Source organism: Moschus berezovskii, chromosome 22 (genome assembly GCF_049115385.1).
Source record: "Moschus berezovskii isolate FMDL1 chromosome 22, NW_MosBer_1.0, whole genome shotgun sequence".
NCBI classification, from domain to species: Eukaryota; Metazoa; Chordata; class Mammalia; order Artiodactyla; family Moschidae; genus Moschus; species Moschus berezovskii.
Window position 1 is genome coordinate 70517842 of NC_142481.1, and position 19943 is coordinate 70537784.

Genomic DNA, 19943 nt, shown 5'->3' on the forward strand with positions numbered 1-19943 from the left:
AAGGCACAAAATTCAGGCCCAACTAAGTCTGTGCCTTTTTGGAGTACCCGAGTACCTGAACCTGAGCCGATCAGACCTGGGAAGTGCATGCAACCCAGCGCTGGCCTCGGACAGCTCCTGGCAGAGCAACGTAGATCCTGAGCAGCATAAACAGGGAAAGCACACACGCCGCGAAGGGGGCAATCCCAGTGTATCTGAGACACTGTGCGCACTCAGCACAGATGCCAGTGATATTTGCTAACATCCGCCGTGAGCAGGGGCAATCCCAGTCTAGGCGAGACACTGCCAACACTCCCCACAGACGCCACTGACAATTGTTAGCAGCGTTCCTCCCTCCCCACAGCAGGACAAACAGGTGAGCCAAAAGAAAGAAGAAAAGAGAGAGAGAAAAAAAAAGCGTTCACCACCGCCCCCTTGTGTCAGGATGGGAATTAGACACTGAAGAGACAAGCAAACAGAAAAGCTGTAACAGAAGGAACTGCCTTGGAAGTAACAGATGGAGAAGTCTTGAGCCTACTGCAAGAATAAGACTGAAAACCAGAGGCAGAGGCTTAAGTCCAAATTCTGAGAAGACCAGAGATCTCCTGTTCCAGGGAATGTTAATTGATAGGTGCTCATTAAATGGCTCCATACATACACTGAAACCAAGCACCACCCAAGGGTCAACAAGTTTCAGTGAAAGACATACTATGCAAATTCTCCAGCAACAGAGGAGAATAGCCCTGAACTTCAATATACAGGCTGCCCAAAGTCACTGCAAACCCACTGACATCTCAAACTCATTACTGGACACTTCATTACACTCCATAGAAAAGAAACCGAGCTCCACCCACCAGAACACTGACACAAGCTCCCCTAGCCTGTGAACCTTGTCAAGTCACCCGTCCAACCCCACACACAACGAGGTAACTACATAATAAAGAGAACTCCACAAACTGCCAGAAGACGGAAAGGCCACCCCAAGCACAGCAATATAAGGAAGACGAAGAGGCAGAGAAATACCCAGGAAGTAAAGGAACAGGATAAATGCCAACCAACATCAACAAAAGAGGAAAATATAGGGAACCTACATGATAAAGAATTTTGAATTTTAATTGTGAAAATGATTCAAAATCTGGAAAGCAAAATGGAGTTACAGATAAATAAAGTGAGAAAAGGATTGACAAAATGCAAGAAATGGTTAATAAGGAATTAGAGGGAAAAAAAGAGTCTATATACAATTAATAACGCAATAGATAAGATCAGAAACACTCTCGAGAGAACAAACAGTAGATTAACGGTGGCAGAAGACAGGATAAATGAGCTAGAAGATAGAATTGTAGAAATAAATGAAACAGAGAGGGAAAAAGAAAAATGAATAAAAAGAAATGAGGACAATATTAGAGACCTCTGGGACAATGTTAAACGCCCCACCATTCGAATCATAGGAGTCCAAGAAGAAGAAGACTAAAAGAAAGACCATGAGAGAATACTTGAGGAGATAATGTTTGAAAACTTCCCTAAAATGGGGAAGTAAATAATCACCCAAATCCGAGAAATCCAGAGAGTCCCTAACAGGATAAATCCAAGGTGAAATACTCCAAGACACATATTAATCAAATTAAGAAACGTCAAACACAAAGAACAAATATTAAAAGTAGCAAGGGAAAAGCAACAAATAACACAAGGGAATCCCCATAAGGATAACAGCTGATCTTTCAACAGAAACGCTTCAGGCCAGGAGGGAATGGCAAGACATTCTTAAAGTGATGAAAGAAAGTAACCTAAAGCCCAGATTACTGTACCCAGCAAAGATCTCATTTAAATATGAAGGAGATAAAAAATCTTTATGACAAGCAAAAGCTGAGAGAATTCAGCATCACCAAACCAGCTCTCCAACAAATACTAAAGGACCTTCTCTAGACAGGAAACACAGAAAGAGTGTATAAACTCGAACCCAGAGCAATAAAGAAAATGGCAACGGGATCATACTTATCAATAATCACCTTAAATGTAAATGGGTTGAAGGTCCCAACCAAAAACCAAGGCTGGCTGAATGGATACAAATACAAGACCCCCATATATGTTGTCTACAAGAGACCCACCTCAAAAAGAGGGACACATACAGGTTGAAAGTGAAGGGCTGGAAAAAGATATACCACGCAAATAGACACCAAAAGAAAGCAGGAGTAGCAATACTCATATCAGATAAAATAAACTTTAAAACAATGTCTATGAAAAGAGACAAAGAAGAAAACTACATAATGATGAAAGCCTCAGTCCTAGAGGAAGATATAGCAATTATAAATATTTATGCAACCAACATTTGAGCAACGGAATATGTAAGACAATTACTAACAAGTATGATAGGGGAAATTAACAACAACCCAATAATAGTGGGAGACTTTAATACCCCACTCACACCTATGGATAGATCAACTAAACAGAAAATTAACAAGGAAACACAAACTTTAAATGATACTATAGACTAGTTAGACCTAATAAATCTCTATAGGACATTTCACCCCAAAACAATGAATTTCAACTTTTTCTCAAGTGCACACGGAACATTTTCCAGGATACATCACATCCTGGGTCATAAATCTAGCCTTGGTAAATTCAAAAACATTGAAATCATTCCAAGCATCTTTTCTGACCACAATGGAGAAAGGTTAGATCTCAATTACAGGAGAAAAACTATTAAAAATCCCAACATATGGAGGCTGAACAACACGCTGCTGAGTAACGAAAAAAATCATAGAAGAAATCAAAAGAGAAATCAAAATATGCATAGAAATGAATGAAAATGAAAACACAACAACCTAAAACCTCTGGGACAATGTAAAAGCAGTGCTAAGGGGAAGTTTCATAGCAATACATGCACAAGTCAAGAAACAAGAAAAAAAGTCAACTAAATAACTTAATTCTACATCTCAAGAACTAGAAAAGGAAGAAATGAAGAACCCCAGGGTAAGTAGAAGGAAAGCAGTCTTAAAAATTAGGGCAGAAATAAATGCAAAATAAACAAAAGAGACCATAGCTAAAATCAGCAAAGCAAAAACCTGGTTCGTTGAGAAGGTAAATAAAATTGACAAACCACTACCAGACTCATCAAGAAACAAAGGGAGAAGAACCAAATCAATAAAATTAGAAATGAAAATGGAGAGATCACAACCAACAACACAGAAATACCATAAATTATTAGAGAATACTATCAACAATTATATGGCAATAAAATAGATAACTTGGAAGAAATGGACAAATTCTTAAAAAAGTACAACTTTCCAAAACTGAACCAGGAAGAAATGCAAAATCTTAACAGGCCCATCACAAGCAAGGAAATAGAGGCTGTAATCAGAAATCTTCCAGCAAACAAAAGCCCAGGTCCAGACAGCTTCACAGCTGAATTCTACCAAAAATTTAGAGAAGAGCTAATAGCTATTCTACTCAAACTCTTCCAGAAAATTGCTGGGGAAGGGAAACTTCCAAACTCATTCTATGAGGCCACCATCACCCTAATCGCAAAACCTGGTAAAAATCCCACACAAAAAGAAAACTACAGGCCAATATTACTGATGAACATAGATGCAAAAATCCTTAAAAAAATTCTAGCAATCAGAATCCAACAACATATTAAGAAGATCATCCATCATGACGAAGTGGGCTTTATCACAGGAATGCAAGGATTCTTCAATAACCGCAAATCAATCAATATAATACACCATATTAACAAACAGAAAAATAAAAATCATATGATTATCTCAATAGACGCAGGGAAAGCCTTCGACAAAATTCAACATCCCTTTAATAAACACCTTCCAGGAAGTGGGAATAGAAGGGAAAAAACTAAACATAATAAAAGCAATAAATGACAAATCAACAGCAAACATTATCCTCAATGGTGAAAAATTGAAAGCATTTCCCCTAAAGTCAGGAATAAGACAAGTGTGCCCACTGTCACCAGTACTATTCAACATAGTTCTGGAAGTTTTGGCCACAGCAACCAGAGCAGAAGAAGACATAAAAGGAATCCAAATTGGAAAAGAAGAAGTAAAATGTTCACTGTTCGCTGATGAAATGATCCTCTACACAGAAAATCCTAAAGACTCTACCAGAAAACTACTAGAGATAATCAATGAATACAGTAAAGTTGCAGGATATAAAATTAACACACAGAAATCCCTTGCATTCCTAAACACTAATAATGAGAAAATAGAAAGAGAAATTAAGGAAACTATTCCATTCACTGTTGCAATGAAAAGAATTAAATACGTCGGAATATATCTACCTAAGGAAACAAAAGACTTGTACATAGAATACTATAAAACACTAGTGAAAGTAATCAAAGAGGACACTAATAGATGGAGAAATATACTGTCTTCGAAGATTGGAAGAATAAATATTGTAAAAATGAGTATACTAACCAAAGTAATTTATACATTCAATGCAATCCCTACCAACGATATTTTTCATAGAACTAGAACAAAGGATCTCACAATTTGTATGGAAATACAAAAAACCTCGAATAGCTAAAGCAATCTTGAGGAAGAATAATGGAATTGGGGCAATTAACCTACCGCACTTCAGGCTCTACTACAAAGCCACAGTCATCAAGACAGTATGTACTGGCATAAAGACAGAAATATAGATGAATGGAACAAAATAGAAAGCCTGGAGATAAATCCACACACCTATGGACACCTTATCTTTGACAAAGGAGGTAAGAATATAAAATGGAGAAAAGACAGTCTTTTTAACAAGTGGTTCTGGGAAAACTGGTCAGCCATTTGTAAAAGAATGAAACTAGAACACTTCCTAACACCATACACCAAAAAAAACCTCAAAATGGATTAAAGAACTAAATGTAAGACCAGAAACTATAAAACTCCTACAGGAGAACAGAGGCAAAACACTCTCAGACATAAATTACAGCAGGATCCTCCAAGACCCACCTCCCAGAATATTGGAAATAAAAGTAAAAATAAACAAATGGGACCTAAATATAATCAAAAGCTTTTGCATAACAAAGGAAACTATAATCAAGGTGAAAAGTCACTCTTCAGAATGGGAGAAAATAATAGCAAATGAAACAACTAACAAAGAATTAATCTGCAAAATATACAAGCAGTTTCTACAGTTCAATTCCAGAAAATAAACGCCCCAATCAAAAAATGGGATAAAGAACTAAACAGACATTTCTCCAAACCCATGAAAAAATGCTCAACATCCCTCATAGTCAGAAAAATGCAAATCAAAACCACAGTGAGATACCATTTCACACCAGTCAGAATGGCTGCTATCCAAAAGTCTACATGCAGTAAATGCTGGAGAGGGTGTGGAAAAAGGGAACCTTCTTACACTGTTGGTGGAAATGCAAACTAGTGCAACCACTATGGAGAACAGTGTGGAGATTTCTCAAAAACCTGGAAATAGAACTGCCATATGATCCAGCAATCGCACTCCTGGGCATACACACCGAGGAAACCAGAATTGAAAGAAATACATGTACTCCAATGTTCATTGAAGTACTGTTTATAATAGCGTGGACATGGAGGCAACCTAGATGTCCATCTACAGACGAATGGATAAGAAAGCTTTGGAACATATACACAATGGAGTATTACTCAGCCATTAAAAATAATGGATTAGAATCAGTTCTAATGAGGTGGATGAAATTGGAACCTATTATACAGAGTGAACTAAACCAGAAAAAAAAACACTAATAGAGTATACTAATGCATATATATAGAATTTAGAATGATGGTAACCATAACCCTGTATACGAGACAGCAAAAGAGACACAGGTGTATAGAACAGTCTTTGGGACTCTATGGGAGAGGGTGAAGGTGGGATGATTTGGGAGAATGACACTGAAGCATATATATTATCTTGTGTGAAATGAATCACCAGTCCAGGTTCGACAGGATACTCGGGGCTGGTGCACTGGGATGACCTGTAGGGAAGATATGGGGAAGAGGGAGGTGGGAGGGGGATTCAAGATGAGGAACACATGTACACCAGGGGCGGATTCATGTCAATGTATGGCAAAACCAACCAATATATTACTGTAAAGTAATTAACCTCCAATAAAAAAGGGGTTAATATCCAAATTATCTAAACTGATTATTCAACTTGATATTAAAAAACAAACACACAAAGAAAACAATGGGAAGATCTGATTTTCTCCAAAGAAGTTATACAAATGGAACTTGATAATATGGTGAACATTACTAACTGTCAGAGAAATTAAAACCAAATTCACAAGGAAATATCACCTCACACTCATCAGAATGGATATCATCAAATGAAAAGTCTGAAAATAACAAATATTGACAAGGATATGCAGAAAGGGAAGCACTTGTACTTAATTGGTGGGAATGAAAATTTGTGCAGTCGCTATGGAAAACATCATGAAAGTTTCTCAAAAATCTAAGAAAAGAACTACCAATTGACACAGCAATTCCAGTCCGAGGTATATATCAGAAGACAATGAACACTAATTTGAAAAGATACATGTATTCCAATGTGCATTACAGCCTTATTTAAAATAGAAAACATATGGAAGCAACCAGGGAACAAAGCATATATGGTTTCTCTCTTCAAAGCACTCACATGGAGTATGGCAGAAGCAAGCATTTGAACACTATAGTAATCCTTAGAAATAATGGCAGATATATGTTCACTGAGATGGAAAAATTCTTCCAGCATATTGTATAGAAAAGGAAGGTTACAAGAGTGAATAGAGTTTGATTCAATTTCTATAAATTAAAATATAATTCACTGTTGTATATATGCTCATCCAAATATATGTGTGTTATTTATTCTAGCATTATATAACACATATATATGTTATAAACATATAGGTAGTACAACAAAGACAAAATATTAACAGTATATATTTCTATTGACAGATGTATTTGTGCCCTCTAATTTCATTTTTATTCTTTTGGAATTTCCATCATCCTGCTCTGTTATCCTGTGAATAAAATAAGAATCACTGTGATGTTAAGGGTTGTCAAAGTAGTTCTCAAGGTGGGTTGGACTTCACATTCTTCTTGCGTTTGAAATATTATCTATACTGTATGCGGCACATGGGCTAAAGTGGCAGCTGTTTGAGGGGCATATAGATAAGCAGTGCTTACAGGCATGCCTGGGAATACAATGAAAATAATGATGTACAAAAGTTAAACAAGCATGTGAAATCAAAATCTGAGGTTGGAAAGGAGTAAAAAAAAAAAAAAAGATTCCTGCACACTGGACCCAAAGTATCCTTATGTAACAGGGCAGCATGAGCACAGCCCTTAGTAGGTAGCCATTGCTGTGCCTTACTAATCCACATCCTGTTACTATGCAACAGGTCTTGCTCAACAATTGGACAGTGCACCCCTGGGCTCCACCCAAAATCAACCAACTATCAATGAGGTACCTACTGGTGCGTCTCCTGCTCAGCTATTGTTTAGCTACACAGTGGGCCCCCCGATGATAACTGTCAATGAGGGACCATTGGGGAAGTGATTCAGTCAAGAGTCCGTGGTGAAGTGGTCATGTGACTCTGGCCTTTGGACACATTTCTTATTCTTTTTTTTTAAATCAGGAATGTATTTCCGGTAGATTGGGCAACTTGAGTTTCCCTACTCAATATGGGAGTTGAAGAGTCCCCAACAATATTAGTGGAGGAAACATTGAACACTTTCTTTCCTCTGATGTGTAATCTTATGGAGACGGTGTATTGATCTTGGGACAACATATTGAGGATTCACCAAATCTTGGGGTCTCTAAAGCTCATTGGAGTAGAAAAAACATACAACATGTTCTTAATTACCTATTTTCCCTGTTAAGTGCTTGCTATTAAGTTGCTTAAGCCCCTCAAGAACCCCCAATAGGAAGAGTGTGGTCTAGAGCTAAAGTGACTAGAGGACTCTGAAGTGCTGAAATGGGATGAATAGTGTTCATACAGGGATGGAGGAGGCAGGACTGTTGAAGGGAGACATATAAGTCTCAGAATAAAGGGCACTGAAGAAAAGTGTGAAGGTCATGAGCAGAAAGACCATGCCCCTGAATCACTACTCCCAGAATCAAACACACAGAGGTGTCAGCAGTGGGTAAGTTGTATCATGGCCTCCCTCAGCCTCCACTAGCCCATGTTGATGAACAAAGTGGTACATTGTGATGTCTAAGACCCCAAAGTCACGATTGGCTGGGGGAGTGCCTAGCTGACCAATAAGATTGAATGGTGTGGCTCCTCATTGACGTGAGAAGGTATATATAAGGAGGACAGAGGCTTAGATTCTTGGTTAGGCCACTTCGTGGGATCATCATGACTAAGGGCACCAGAAAGGCACAGAAGTCAAGAAGAGTTGCAACGCTGTTCGCTTCAAGGATGAAAGGAAGAAAGACGACACATTGTCAACGGAGATACAGAGGCAGTGTGTAGGTAAGATGACTCCATCTATGCTCCCCATGTTCTCCATTGACATTGCTGCCCAAGACCGCTACACTGCCCTTGCCTGGCACAAAAGCCCTCATCAGCCCACATCCCTTTTTCACGGAATCTCCCTTCTACTCACTTGTTATAGTCTTTCCTCAAAACTAATACCCATGTCTTTTCTTTCCAGGCATGAAATATGACCATGAGGGTCAAAATAACTCTACAACCGACTTTGATAAAGAAAATTCGAGCGTATGCAACTCAGTGGAAGAATGTGAAGAAAACAAAGAAATCAAACTGGTTTTTCGGTTCCTGTGCACGTAAGACAAGGAAACAATGCCAAAAATGGTACCAAAATATAAGACAGAGTCCAAGAAAGAGGCAGAATCGAAAGAGAAGATAAGCTCAGCCACCCCAGAATGAGAAACCCTGGAGAAGTACAACCTGGGCAGCCAGAAACTGAATACCAAAGGTCAGACAGTTTAGAATTGTTTCTCCAGGAGTCTGCTTTCTTAAAAATGGCCAACCAAGAAAAGACTGATGCTCACACTAACATAGGAAACTGAAGGCTAATATTAAAATAAACATCAAATGGTGAAAAGATATTTGTGTGTGTGTGTGTGTGTGTGTGTGTATGTGAATTTTCTGATGGGAAGGGAGGGGAGGGAGAGAAGAGGTTGGCACGTGAGTGGGAAGGGGTGTGGAGTCCCGGGAGATTGGGGAACAGACCCACTTGCCCCAAGTTATCCGGAGAGTAGAGTTCTGGACTGGGTAAGGATTCTGCACTGAAGATGGATACCCCTGCTTAGCAATTGATCTCAGTGGCAAGGATTAGTGGTGTGGTGTTAATGCCTTTGTTTGGCATGTGGATTGACTATATGGTCTAGTTTGCCAGAACCCAGATGGGAAGAGGGTTCAACATGGGGATGGTGAATGTCATACTTCCCCTAAGAAAAGCAGGCAGAAATCACCTCCTGGACACCTACATCATAAAGGGCATTGTTGAATTACTTGCCTATGCTGTCAGCTAAAGGTGCTCAGGAGGCACAAAATGCTGATACAAGTAAAACCCACAGCTAGCACTCCCAACGATTAAAATAAGGTTTGGAGGGAACAGACCAAATATCAATTAGGCCACTGTTAATCTAAGTAATTGGTGAGAGCAGTGTGTCCCCAAGGGCAGGGCAGTGGAGTTGGCCCAATCCTGGTGCATATGACAAACAAGATCACCACAGACAGATAATTGTTTGTGGTGGGGGGCACCATGGATTTTGTGGGATCTTAGTTCCCTGACTAGGGATTGAAAACGTTTGTGTTTCCTTGTTAATTTTCTGTTTAGTCTCTCTATCCATACGTGTGAGTGGGGCATTAAGTTTCCCACTCTTATTGTGCTGTTGTTAATTTCCCCTTTCATAATTATTAGCATTTGTCTTACATATTGTGGTGCTCCTTTGTCGGGTGTATATATATTTATAATTGTTATGTATTCTTTTTGGATTGATCTTTTGATCATCATGTAGTGTCCTTGTTTGTCTCTTTTCACAGCCTTTGTCTTAAAGTCTATTTTATCTTATATGAGTATTGCTACTCCTGCTTTCTTTTGGTCTTTATTTGCGTGGAAAAGTTTTTTTCATTCATTCTCTTTCAGTCTGTGTCATTCGTTTCGAGGTGGGTCTCTTGTAGACAACATATAGAGGGGTCTTGTTTTTGTATCCATTCAGCCAGGATTTGTCTTTTGGTTGATAAGTATGATCCCGCTGCCATTTACTTTATTGTTTTGGGTTCAGATTTATACCCTATTTCTCTGCTTCCTGTCTAGAGAAGGTCCTTTTTCATTTGTTGGAGAGCTGGTTTGGTGATGCTGAATTCTCTCAGCTTTTGCTTTTATGTAAAGTTTTTTATTTCTCCTTCATATTTTAATGAGACCCTTCCTGGGTACAGTAATCTGGGCTGTAGGCTATTTTCTTTCATCACTGTAAGTATGCCCTGCCATTCCTTCCTGGCCTGAAGAGTTTCTATTTAAAGATCAGCTGTTATCTTTGTGGGAATCCCCTTATGTGTTATTTGCTGTTTTTCCATTTCTTTTAATATTTGTTCTTTGTTTTGATCTTTCTTAATATTATTAATATGTGTCTTGGGGTGATTTGCCTTGGGTTTTTCCTGTTTTGGACTCTCTGGGTTTCTTGGACTTGGATGATTATTTCCTTCCCTTTTTATTGAACTTTTCAACTATCATCTCAAAGATTTCCCCATGGTCATTCTTTTTGTCTTCGTGTTCCAGGACTCCTATGATTCAAATGTTGGGGCGTTTTACATTGTCCCAGAGGTCTCTGAGATTGTCCTCATTTCTTTTTTTTTTAAATTTTTATATAGTCAGTTTATTTATTATTTTTTTTTTTTTTGCCCAGGGTACTCTGTTTATTTTATTTTATTTTTTTAATTTTTTTTGTAATTAATTAATTTTTTATTGGAGGCAAATTATTTTACAATATTATATTGGTTGGTTTTGACATGCATTGACATGAATTCGCCCCGGGTTTACATAAGTTCCCCCTCCTGAACCCCCCTCCCCCCTCCCTCTTCCCTTTATCCTCCCTCTGGGTCATCCCCGCATGCCAGCCCCGAGCATCCTATAATATGCATTGACCCTGAACTAGTGATTCATTTCACATATGACAACATACGTGTTTCAATGCCATTCTCCCAAATTCGTTTTTCTTTTTTCCTCTCTCTTTCATTTACTTCTACCATTCTATCTCGCTTGTCTTATCTTCTGCCTCTGTTATTCTACTGTTGGTTCTCTCCAGAGTGTTTTGAATCTCACCTATTGCATTATTCCTTATGTATGGACTCTTTTTTATTTCTTCTAGGTACTTGTAAAACCTTTCTTTCATCTTTTCGATGCTTGTCTCCTGGCTATTTATCTGTAACTCCATTTGGTTTTCAAGATTTGGATCATATTCACTATCATTATTTGGAATAATTTATCAAGTAGATTCCCTATCTCTTCCTCTTTTGTTTGGTTTGGCGGGCATTTATTTATGTCTATGTGAAGAGTTTGCGGAGGCAACCACACGTTTGCTTACTCACAAAGCAAGGCAGAGGAAACATGTTGAAATTACACAGGATGCTGACTGTTTCCCCATATCATTGCAGGTCATGACTTAACCCACTCTGAATGCTTATTCCAGCCCCTCTTATTTCATAGAACACCCCATCCCACAACTATGGTAAAGGCTTCCATGGCTGAGAAGAATGTACAGGTGCCAGCAGTGGAGGCAACTCAGATCTAGCCTACATCTGAACATGTTGAGAGAAGCCATTACCAGTGATAATGGAGGTGGCACATTAGGAATATCTGGAACTCTGACTGGTGTGCTGGGACTGTCCTAGTATTCACCCAAGCTCATATTGGGCACCCCTTTTTGCACCAGCACTTCTTTCTTTTGGGAAAATTTTTCCAATGCTGGAAGGGGATAAAGCACAAATTACATGAAATGGAATCAGAATGGACCTGAAACTCAGGGCTTCTGTACCATCAAATGATACTCAACCTATCTCCCCAATAGGCAGGATTGGCTACTGAGCACAGGAGATGTCCAGGCTTATACCTGGCACTGGTTCTATCCTCTCTAAATCTAGCCCCACCTCTCACTAAAGTGAGAGTTGCCAATATACAAGAAGCAAAATTAATCTTGAACATAAAATTATGGAAATCGACCAACAGGAAAAACAAAACGAAAAGGAAGTTAAAAAGGAGAACAGTTTAAGTGACTTTTAGACAACATCAAGTATACTAACATTCATTTTATTGGGGTCATAGAAGGAAAAAGAGAGGGGGAAAGGGGTCAAAATATACATTTAATGTGCTGAAAGGGAAAAAATTGCAAGCTATAATACTCTACCCAGGAAGATTTTCATCCAGTATTGGCGAGAAGAACTTCTCAGACAAGCAAAAGCTAAGAGCTTGTCCATACTAAACCAACTCGGAAGGAAATATTAAAGAGTCTTCTCTAAGTGGAAAAAGAAGTAAAAATCTACAGAGAAGGGGAAAACTCCCACAAGTACACACAAACACATAGTAAAGGCTGTGGATCAACCAAGTAGCTAATCTAGTATGAAAATTGAAAGACAAGTGAATTGCAAATTAAACGTTAACTACATTAAACACCCTATTACATCAATGCACAGAGCATTCTGATAGAAAAGCAATAAGAAAACTGTAGTCTTAAATGACAGATTAGAGCAGTTGAACTGAATAGATACCTACAGCAATGGTTGTTGTTCTTCAGTTACTACATTGTCTGACTCTTTTGAAACCCCATGGGCGGTAGCCCTCCAGGCTCCTCTCTCCACGGGATTTCCCAGGAAAGAACACTGGAGTTTATTGCATTTCCTTTTCCAGGGCATCTTGCTGACCCAGGGATCAAATCTGCCTCTTCTGCATTGCAGGCAGATTGTTTTTTTACCTCTGAGCCACCTGGCATAGTCTATCCAAAATAGCAGAATACACACCTTCAAGTGTGCACGGGACATTTTTTCATGTATTATCAAATGCTGGGCCACAAAACAAGTCTCAACACATTTAAGAAGACAGAAATTATTTCAAGCACTTGTTATGACCACAATGGTACAAAATAAGAAATCAATTACAGGAGGGGAATATGGGGTAAACAAAAACATATGGAGATGAAACTACATGCTACTAAATATCAATGAGCTATTTAAGAAATCAAAAAGGGAATCAGAAAATACTTTGAGACTAATAAAAACACCAAATTTTCAAAATCTATTGGAATTAACAAAAGCAGTACTAGGGAAATTGGATAGTGAGAGATGCCTATCTCAAGGCGGGGGGAAAACCTGAAATAAACAACTTCACTTACTATATAAATGAAGTAGAAAAAGAAGAATGAATAAAGCCCCAAATCCTCAGAATGAAGGCAATTGTAAAGATCAGAGAGGACATTAATAAATTTGAGACTTCTTTTTTCTGAAAGTAAAAAATTATTAGTTAAGTTAAAGATATTTTTTGAAAAGATAAACCAAATAATAAATTTTTTAGCCAGGTTCATCAAAAATAAAAGATAGATGACTCAAACAAACAAATTCAAAGGAGACATTACAGCCAACATCAGAGCAATAGGGGAAAATCATAAGTGGATACTACAAATAGTTATATGCCAAACAATTGGACAACCTAGAACAAACTGACAAATCTCTAGGACCACACAACCTTTTAAAACTGAATCAGAAAGGAATGTATAATCTGAATAGTTGAAACACTAGTAGTGAAATTGAATTTATAAAAAAATCTCTTAGCAAAATAAATTTCAGGACCACACAGCTTCACAGCAGAATGTTTACAAACATATACAGAAGATCTTATACCCAACATTCTCAAACTATTCCAAATAATTGAGGAAATGGAGCTCTCCCAAATTTTTTATGAAGCTGTCATTTTCCTAACACCAAAACCAGACAAAGACACCACCAAAAAAGAAAACTCAATGCCAATATCTCTGTTGAATACAGATATGAATATTCCTCAAAAAATATGAGAGAAACAAATTCAACATCACTTTGAAACCATCATATGCATGATCAAGATGGACTTATACCAGGGGTACAAGGATAATCCTAATATCTGCAAATTATTCAGTGTGGTACACCACATTACAAAAGAGAAAGACAAAAATCATATGATCATCTCAACAGATGCTGTTAAATCGTTTGGGAAAATTCAATATTCATTCATTTCAAAAACTCCCACCATACTTGATATGGAGGAAATATATCTGAACATAATGAAAGTGAAAGTGGAAGTAGCACAGTGCCCACACCAGTATTCTGGCCTAAAGATTTCCATGGACTGTATTGTCCATGTTGTCGTCTGAACATAATAAAGGTGATTTATAACAAACAAAGATGATATCATATTCAGGGGCAAAAAGCTGAACGCTATCCCTCTAAATCAGGAACAAGACATAAATGGCCACACTTGCCACTTCTAAAACACTAGAAGTACTAGGAACAACAATCATTCAAAGAAGAAAAATAAAAGTCATCCAAATCGGAAGGAAGAACTAAAGCTGTCACTACTTGTAGTTTACATGATACTATGTAAAGAAAGCTATCAGTTCAGTTCAGTTCAGTTCATTCGCTCAGTTGCGTCTGACTCTTTGCTATCCCATCTATCACAGCATGCCAGGCCTCCCTGTCCAACGCCAACTCCCATAGTTCACTCAAACTCATCTCCAAGTATTGGAGTTTCAGCTTACAAAAAAATGATTAAGCAAATGAAATCAAGGTGAATTAAACCCTAAATGAAAGACAAGAATCTATGAAACCCCTAAAAGAAGATGGAGGCAGAACACTCTTTGACATAATTCATAGCAACATTTTTTTTTCATCTGTCTCCTAAGGCAAAAGAAGGAAAGGAAAAAAATGAGATCTAATTAAGCTTAAAAGTTTTTCACAGCAAACGAAAACACTGACAAAATGAAAAGACAACCTACTGAATGGGAGTAAGTATTTGCAAATGATATGACTATAAGGGGTTAATATCCAAACTATCTAAACAGATTATTCAACTCCATATTTAAAAAAAACACACACACACACAAAACACAATGGGAAGTTCTGATTTCCTCCAAAGAAGATATACAGATGGCACATGAAAAAATGCTGAACATCACTAACTTTCAGAGATATTAAAATCAAAATCATAAGTAAATATTACCTCACACTCATCAGAATGGCTATCATTAAATCAAAAAGTCTGAAAATAACAAATGTTGACAAGGATGTGGAGAAAGGGAAGCCCTTGTACTTAATTGGTGGGAATGTAAATTTGTGCAGTCTCTATGGAAAACATCATGAAAGTTTCTCAAAAAACGAATTACCAATTGACCCAGCAAATCCACTCCGAGGTATATATCAGAAGACAATGAACACTAATTTGAAGAGATACATGGAGATGAGAAGGTCAATGAACTGAAAGGCAATTGAGTTTAATTATTTGATATAAATATCTCTTAGAGTAGTATTATGACATCATGTCGGAGCTTAATTCAGCAAGCACAGATAATAAGAAGTTGAGATCTAGCTCTCTTCTGGTTTGGTCTTTCCTAAGGATAGACTTTAGTATACACTAGAGGAGTAGAGCATTCAGTAAATCTTCCATTTATATTATTTGTCTCACTTTGAACAAGTATTGTGAATTCAGTGTTGCTCTCAATACCTTTAGAATGTGTGAAGTTAGAGTCATAAATATTAATAGTCACCTGGGCTGGAAATAAGATTGATAACCTCCTTTGAAGGCAGAAAAGCCTTAAAAGGCATGGAGGTAAACCAGGGAAATATTCTTGGAGCCTAGATTCTCCACAGGAAACAGTTTTGAATTCACTCCAGCGCATAGATGAAAGAGTTTTCAAGGTCTCAAATTTCAGTAATAAAGAATGTATTTAGGAAATTAACCTGAAAAAATTTTTGATTGGGTGAAACTAAATCTCTCTCTCAATCATTCAAAGTGAATATACATGGAGGCAATTCAGTGAGCTAACTTCTATAAATTTACAATTGATAAGCAACTTAAACACTGATATCTGTCTTTTAAGGGCTAGAATATATATTTAAAATAGCTGACTTTTTAGAAACATTTCTTGTCTGAAAATAGAAAATAAAACAGTTACAGCAGAAATAGCTAAAAGTGATTCACGTTTAAGGTGAAGGTTAGCCTTTTTCTGTTGTGTTTTTTTTTTATGGCTGGGGCATGTAATCTACTCATCTAAGTGCAATATATCATGAAAATACAAATTAAAAAAGAGAGGGACCAGAACATAGTTTGTCTACTCTATTGGAAATTGTTATCTATTTTATCAAAAGACAAGTTCTACTAATGAATGTGTACCTTAAAAATGAATTAATTAGCTGTTAAGCACTGAAAAAAATGCCCTACCTCACTTGTAATGAAAGAGATGCCAATTAAATCAATGTTATGCAAGTTTTACCTTCATATTAACAATTTTACTGAGAGTGACTAACTTGATGATCAATCACTCTGGTTTTTCCTTACCTCACTTTCCCCCTCACTGGAAATTAAATGACCCAAAGGTCAACAAATTTCAAAATCATTGAAGAAAGTGATTGTGTTGGAATTTTTGAAATGTGGAAATAGAAATATATTTTGCTTTAATCCCAAACCTGAAACATTTAGAAAATTTTGCTTTACAGTGCTCAGAAATCAATATTCTTTAGGGAGAAGAAGGAGAAAGAATTGGCTCTGTTCCAAGTCTAAGCCTTTTCAGATGCCAGTTATTTCTGACTGGAAGTCTACCAAACAGTGGTTAGGACCTATTTACCTCATCAGAGGTAAATGCTTGGGGGAAATGATTTAGCTTTTGCTAAATTTTCTATTAAGCAGCATTTCATTTTAGGACTAGGTAACCTAAATGTAGCCTACATTTTTCAATAATACATTCACAGAATTACTGAAAAAGATTGCTCATTAATTTTACTAAAAACAGAGAACTGGTATATTATTAAAAAGTCATTATTATAATCCTGTCTAGAGTAAAATATCGGAGAAGGCAATGGCTAGCCACTCCAGTACTCTTGCCTAGAATATCCCATGGACGGAGGATCCTGGTAGGCTGCAGTCCATGGTGTCACTATGAGTCAGATATGACTGAGCGACTTCACTTTCACTTTCACACATTGGAGAAGGAAATGGCAACCCACTCCAGTGTTCTTGCCTGGAAAATCCCAGGGACGGGGGAGCCTGGTGGGCTGCCGTTTATGGGGTCACATAGAGTCGGACACGACTGAAGTGAGTTAGCAGCAGCAGCAACACAGTAAAATATATTGAACAGTATGTTCCTAACAGCCTATAGATCTCAAAATGGAGAAGAAATATTTCTCTTTTTCTAAAACGTTCGGACTGATGCTAAAGTTGAAACTCCAATACTTTGACCACCTCATGCGAAGAGTTGACTCACTGGAACAGACTCTGATGCTGGGAAGGATTTGGGGCCAGAGGAGAAGGGGACTACAGAGAATGAGATGGCTGGATGGCATCACCGACTCGATGGACATGAGTCTGAGTGAACTCCGGGAGTTGGTGATGGACAGGGAGGCCTGGGGTGCTGTGATTCATGGGGTCGCAAAGAGTCGGATATGACTGAGTGACTGAACTGAACTGAACTGAACCATCTTCTTCAGTTCCCTTCAAATGATGGTGTCTATGGCTGATTAATGTCAAAGTATGGCAAAAACCACTACAATTTTGTAAATAATTAGCTTAAAAATAAAATAAATTAATTAATTTTTAAAAATGAAAATAAAAAAGAAAAGATATGTGAATTCCAATATGTATTACAGCCTTATTTACAATAAAAAAGATATGGAAGCAACCAGTGAAGAAAACATATATGGTTCTGCTCTTCATAGCACTCGCATGGAGTATGCTTTAAGCAAGCATATGACCACTATAGTAATCCTTAGAAATAATGGCAGATACATTGTCGTCAAGATGAAAAAATTCTTACAGCATATGTATAGAAAAGGAAGGCTACAATAGTGCATATAGTTTGATTCGATTTCTATAAATTAAAAAAAAATCCCTGATGTATATATGCTCATCCAAATATATGTGTATTAGATATTCTAGCATTATATAACACATATAATATATATACTTGAAACATTTAGGTACAACACAAAGAAAAAATTTTAACAGAATGTATTTCTATTGACATACTTATTGGTGTACTCTAATTTCATTTTTATACTTTTTGAATTTCCATCATCCTGTTCGCTTATTCTGTGAATAGAATAAGAATCACTGAGATGTGAAAAGTTGTCAAAGTAGTTCTCAAGATGGGCTGGCCTTCACATTCCTGTTGGGTTTGAAATATTAGCTATACTATGCGGCACATGGGATCAAGTGGCAGCTGTTGGAGGGGCATATAGATAAGCACTGCTGACAGGCACACCTGGGAAAACAATGAAAAGAATGATGTATAAAAGTTAAAAAAGCATGTGAAATCAAAATCTGAGGTTGGAAAGGAGTCAACCAAAAAGATACCAGCAAACTGGACCCGAAGTAGCATTATGTAACAGAGCATCATGAGCACAGCCCTTAGCAGATGGCCATTGCTATATGTTACTAAGCAACAGGTCTTGCTCAGCAATTGAAGAGTACATCCCTGGCCCCGCCCATAAGCAGCCAACTATCAATGAGATACCTACTGGTACTTCTCCTGCTCAGCCATTGGTCAGCTACACAGTGGGCCCTACCTGATGAGAACTGTCAATGAGGGACCATTGTGGAAGTGATTCAGTCAAGAGTCTGTGGTGCAGTCGTCCTGCGACTCTTGCCTTTGGGCACCTTAATTTTTTTTTTTTAATCAGGAATGTATTTCTGGTAGATGGGGCAAGTTGAGTTTCCCTAATCAATATGAGAGTTGAAGTGTCCCAAACAATATTATTGAAGGATTCTTTGAAAACTGTCCTTGTTCTGATGTGTAATCTTATGGAGATGGTGTATTGACCTTGGGGCAACAGACTGATTGTTCACCAAATCTTGGGGTCTCTAAAGCTCATTGGAGTAGAAAAAAATATACATCAGGTTCTTAATTACCTTTTTCCATGTTAAGTGCTTGCTCTTAAGTTCCTTAAGCCCCTCAAGAACCCCCAATAGGAAGAGGGTGGTCTAGAGATGAAGTGACTAGAGGACTCTGAAGTGCTGAAAAGGGATGAATAGTGTTCATACAGGAATAGAGGAGGCAGGAGTGTTGAAGGGAAGCTTATAAGTCAAAGAATAAAGGGCACTGAAGGAAATTCTGCAGGTCATAAGCAGAAACACCATGCCCTGAATCACCACTCCCCCGAATCAGACACACAGTGGTATCAGCAGTGCGTAAGTTGTATCATGGCTTCCCTCAGCCTCCACTAGCCCATGTTGATGGGCAAAGTGGTACATTGTGATTTCTAAGACCCCAAAGACACGATTGGCTGGGGGAGTGCTTAGCTGACCAATCAGATTGAAGGGTGTGGCTCCTCATTGTCCTGAGTATGTGTATATAAGAGGGTCAGAGGCAGAGATTCTGGGTTAATCCACTTCGTGGGATCATCATGACTAAGGTAACCAGGGAGCCACAGAAGCAAAGAAGAGTTGCAACTCGGTTTTCTTCAAGGATGAAAGGAAGAAAGACGACCCATTGTCAACGGAGATACAGAGGCCGTGTAAAGGTAAGATGACTCCATTTAGCTCCCTATGTTCTCCATTGAATTTGCTGCCCACGACCGCTACACTGCCCTTACCTGGCAGAAAAGTGCTCATCAGTCCACATGCTTTTTTCATGAAATCTCCCTTCCAACTCAGTTGTTGTACTCTTTCCTTGAAACTAATACCCTTCTCTTTTCTTTCCAGGCACGAAATATGACCATGAGGGTCAGAAGACCTCTACCAGGGACTTTGAGAAATATAATCCGAGCGTATGCCTCTCAGTCGAAGAAGGTGAAGAAAACAAGA